The sequence below is a fragment of the Triticum dicoccoides genome, unplaced genomic scaffold (genome assembly GCF_002162155.2).
Source record: "Triticum dicoccoides isolate Atlit2015 ecotype Zavitan unplaced genomic scaffold, WEW_v2.0 scaffold162698, whole genome shotgun sequence".
In the NCBI taxonomy this organism is placed as follows: domain Eukaryota; kingdom Viridiplantae; phylum Streptophyta; class Magnoliopsida; order Poales; family Poaceae; genus Triticum; species Triticum dicoccoides.
The window spans coordinates 1-4,992 of record NW_021216413.1 but is presented as its reverse complement, the minus strand read 5'-3'; the positions used below and the strand labels follow the sequence as shown (position 1 = coordinate 4,992).

Genomic DNA, 4,992 nt, shown 5'->3' with positions numbered 1-4,992 from the left:
TTTTAGCCAATTTTTTTTAAAGAATGTTTAGAAAAGGACGTCTGGGGGTGACCCTGGGGGCGGCGGCTGGGAACCCGATCGCCCCCAAGCCGATTTTAAGCACCGGGTCGCCCCCAGACGGCGATTTTAAGAGCCCCCTGGAGGGCCAACGGCTGGAGTTGCTCTAAGAAAGCTTAATCCTGCGCCTGAGCCCTAGCTCTGCTGGGGATTCACTGAGTGCACCGTTGATGTATATACACAAAAGCAAAGCACTGCGTTTGTTATGTAATTATATGCTCGAGGTCAAATCACTATATATGTAAAAGTCTTATTTCTTCTGAATGTCGCTGCTATTCTAACAACCTAGCGGCGATGAAATAGGCGGAACAACAAATAATTAGCATGATAGCTACTAACAATACGGCTTAAAACAATGCCCTTTGTAAGTTGCAAATGAGAATCACAAGTTGACATTAAATTCCAGAAAACAAACTACTAGTATGTCTTTGCTGTTGTCAACTCTCTCTGTCTAAAGTCAATAACGGTATGGCTTTACTAACTATCATCTCCCCCTCAGTATAAATAGTTAATAGTTAAATTCTAAAGTACAAGTCAAATACTCCAAATAATAATCTGAGTTATTTATGTTGATTGTGAATCTTTCATGAACAGGAAGAGGAAAGTACCAAAATCAAAAGTCGCAGCGATCGTGCATCTACAGGCTAAACCATATTGCCAGATCTTCTATATTTCCAACGGAACTCTTGCTTGTTCTAGGTATGACTGTGTGTAGCCCTCAAGATTACATAAAACAAATACTACTACATAACATTGGCAAATTTCAGCTTGAGCGACTACCCTAAGTTTATAGCTGACAAAATAATGCTTATGTGCCATGGTTCATCATTTTTTAGGGAGGCCACTCAGCTTTCTACAAAAGTAGAGTCACCCTGAAGCAACTGCACCGGCACTACTTGGCGACCCGAGTTCCCTAAAAGATGCCAATCACTATCACCAGGGTATCCAGGGTTCTTAGGCTCCACAGATCAACAAGCCCATCAACGACGGTCCAAGCAGCCAGTTAGCTATACATATCCCTTGTTAGGATCGACAACAGTCAATGCAGAAAACATATCAGGTGCAATGCAGCGGTCGATTGATATGAGACTAACAGGTTTCTCCCTAAATTCCAGCCAGCAAAGCACTGGAGGATCCTCATTGGCTTTGCAGGATTTAAATACTATGAATAGTTCACCAGTACATGTTTCGATTGCAAGCTCTAAAGAACATCAACACTCTATGGTAAGCCACATTAATTGGACTGAGCAGAGAGTTCTCTACTGAATCATAATAATCTTATGGATGTGTGCAGAGGGTACAGTAATTTTATGACTGTGTGTACCCTACATATGGTTACAGACACTATAGGAGAACTATTCTTCCATTATCTAAAACAAAAAACTGTTAGGAAATCAAGTACTATGTTTTTAAATATGAATATGCACCATAGGTTTGTAATGTTATTGGCAGTTTTCATTCATGTATTCCACTGACAGTGACTGAAAGAGAAAGGCAAATGACATGTATGTTGCATTTAATGTTAGAACTGCGATTCAAGATGTACATGTGTAGAGAAAAATGTCTGACAACAAAATGTGTCCATCTTTGTAGTCACCTTCAACCAGTAGCGCATCTAATGTTTGCCACTAGCACTGTGGAAAATTCCACTTTGTGAAAACTTACTGATATTGCTCTAACATCTAAATTTTGGTCGACCAACCAAGGCATGTTGTTTTCCTCTTAGTTTTAATACCTAATGTTTTATACCTAGAATTCAAAGAGAACATAATGTTTTATAGGTAGAAACTGGTGTGCAGCTTGATGTGTTTGAGCAACTACACCGAGTCCGCAATGAACTGGAGTGCTCGAAAAAAGAAGCATCCGAGGGCCGGCAGAAAGCCGTGAGGAATCTGTTTGAAGCTTCTATGATGGTATGTTATTTGAAACTTTCACATGGCTTTAGCTATATCCATTGTTGATGCCTAATCTACCATATTTTCCCAACTCTCTTCTCTAAACACATAGCATTTTTGTTGCCCTGGTGCATAAGCGAACTTATTGTTGCAGTTCAAAGCACGGGAGAACGCACTCCGCAAAGAAAAAAAAGAGCTAGAGGATAGACTGACTAGAGAAAACACTGGACTCAGAAAAGAACACCTCTATATATGCAAAGAGCTGCAAAAGGCAAATGAGCAAAGAGCAGAACTGGAGAACCGTGTATTTAGCCCTACTAGTGATGTTGCCTTAACAGAGTTCACCTACACAGAGATAAATGAAGCGACGGACAACTTTGATGACTCCAAAAAGATTGGGGTCGGTGGGTGTGCAACCATCTACAAGGGATTTCTACGACATACTACCGTAGCCATAAAGAAATTCAACCGTGAAGACGCAACAGGAGATAAAGAGTTTAATGACGAGGTATTTTTCATCATTAAGAGTAAGATGTGTTGTCAGATGAAAACAAGTTAAATGGTGCATCTAAATACGTGACTTTCCAATATATTACAGGTAGAAACACTCCGTAGGATGAGGCATCCAAACCTTGTGACCCTGATAAGAGTGTGCAAGGAGGCCAAAGCGTTGATCTTTGAATTCTTGTCAAACGGAAGCCTAGAGGATTGTTTGCAGTGCGCGGACCAAAGAGAGCCACTCTCATGGAGAACGCGCATCAAAATCGCTGCCGACATCTGCACAGGACTTATCTTCCTCCACTCCAACAAACCAAAAGGCATTGCACATGGTGATCTCAAGCCTGACAATGTCCTTCTCGACGCAAGCTTTGTTTGCAAACTGGCAGATTTTGGGATCTCTCATCACTTGAATGTAACAAACACCACTATCACCCCGTATCACCGAACAAACCAAATCAAGGGCAAAATGGGATACATGGACCCGGCATACATTGCCTCAGGGGAGCTCACAGCACAGTATGACGTCTACTCTTATGGAGTAGTGTTAATGCGATTGCTAACTAATAAGAGCCCCCTAGGCCTTCCACATGTTGTTGAGGAAGCCATTAGAGAAGGCACATTGCGAGATCTAATTGATACTTCAGCTGGGGAATGGCCACCTGAGTGTGCTGAAGAGTTGGCAAGACTAGCACTGCGCTGTTGCCGGTTAGAACGAAAGGAGTGGCCCAATCTTGTAAAGGAGGTGTGGGTTGTCTTGCAAGCTATAATGAGCTGTCAAGACCAAAAATGTGGGCCACCAGCGTTTTTCATCTGTCCGATGACACAGGTCCGTTATCTAAACAAAGAAATGAAACACCAGAATCATGCGATGCCAGTCGCACTAACAGTTACGTATTTTTCCCACCCAGAGTGGTTTTTACTCCAGGGTGCACCTACACCCCCATGAACATTAAATTCCAAATAAAAAATACAAAACAAAATTTAAAAAATCTGAAATTTCAGGCCATGAAAAATGATCAAACATTTGATGGTCTTGCAAAGTTTCAGCCACAAAAAATATTGGAAGGATCTTCACCCAAAAAAAAAACAAAATCAGTGTAGAAAGTTTTATGCACTTTTGAGCAGTAATTCTGTTTTGATTTTTGGTGAGGGCTCCTCATTTTATGCACTTTTGAGCAGCAAAATGTTTGATTTCCTGAAATTTCAGATTTTTTTTTGTTATTGTTTTCTTATTATTTTTTCAAATTTACTATTCACCTGGGTGCACCTACACCCGGGAGCAGCCTCACTTTTCTCTCGCCCAATTAAGCACTTGCAAACTTTACAATTCAGTCACCAAATTAGTTTGATATAACCTTGCATTCTTACATAATATTTTCAGGAGATCATGAGGGATCCACACATTGCTGCCGATGGATTCACATATGAAGGCGATGCCATAAAGGACTGGTTTCAAATGGGGAACAAAATTTCCCCCATGGCCTATGTCAACTTCGCACACCATGAGTTGATACCAAACAATGCCCTTCGTTTTGCAATTCAAGAATGGCAAAAGCGACAACAACCATGACATTTTAACCTTCCATTTTATTGATATGATGCCATGAGTTATGATGTGAAACAAATCTCTTATATTAAGTGTGTACAGACAACTTTTTACTGTGCCTTCTTAATTAGAAGCTACCATTTTCTGATTGTTTAGGACCACAAATGATGAATTATGCACATACTTTGAGTTATATGTGATTGGGAATTGGAATGAACTGCCATGGTGGGTATTCAAGTTGAATTAAAAAGTAATGTGTACACCCATTAAAACACCCCTATCATTGGCTTCTGCGAAGCTAGGGGTTACGGCAGATCGGCACGGTCTCTAAAAAAACAAAATGGATCAGCAATCGGATAAACTACAAGTTGGATGGTTGAGCATAGGCGGCTTATAATGATGGGGTTGGTTACATCAGAAATTAGCTATGAATGTTGGATCCTTGTCGTAGATACTGGCTCCCTATGCTGCCATTTTATAAGAGATAATAGGTACTACCAGGTTGGTGGGAACTGCATGGGCGAAGTCATTAACCTCCCATGTTCGCTCGCTTCAACTTCCAAAGCAGACTAAGGAGCATAGTGACAAGAGAATGCCCACCGGGGAGGCCCACGATGAGCAGGGCCGGTCTTGAGATTTCGGTGGCCCGGTTCAAAACTAGAACCCATGGCCCTTAAGTAAGCAACCAATAACAATAATTATAGGTTTTATGTGACTGTTACCAATAGACACTTAAAAGTGTATCCAATAGCTATATTTGTATCAAACATATGTATGCCGGCTTAGGGAGAACACCTAGCTCAATATATGGGTTGAAGATGCAGAGCAATTATTGATTCTTCTAGACCAAGACATAAATCCAACTTGTATGCTTGTCAGGTTAACATTAGGTCTGTGTTCAAAATAATTTGAGGTGTGTACGGATGGTTTGTGAATTTCAGGTAGGTTCCGTTACCTACATGAAAAACCAATAATATAGACCGGGTTCTACTA

General features: G+C 40.8%; 1 pseudogene; it reads left to right on the top strand.

Moving 5' to 3' along the window:
- Positions 1-651: 651 nt before the first annotated feature.
- Positions 652-4,023, top strand: LOC119344302 (annotated as a pseudogene).
- Positions 4,024-4,992: the final 969 nt, after the last annotated feature.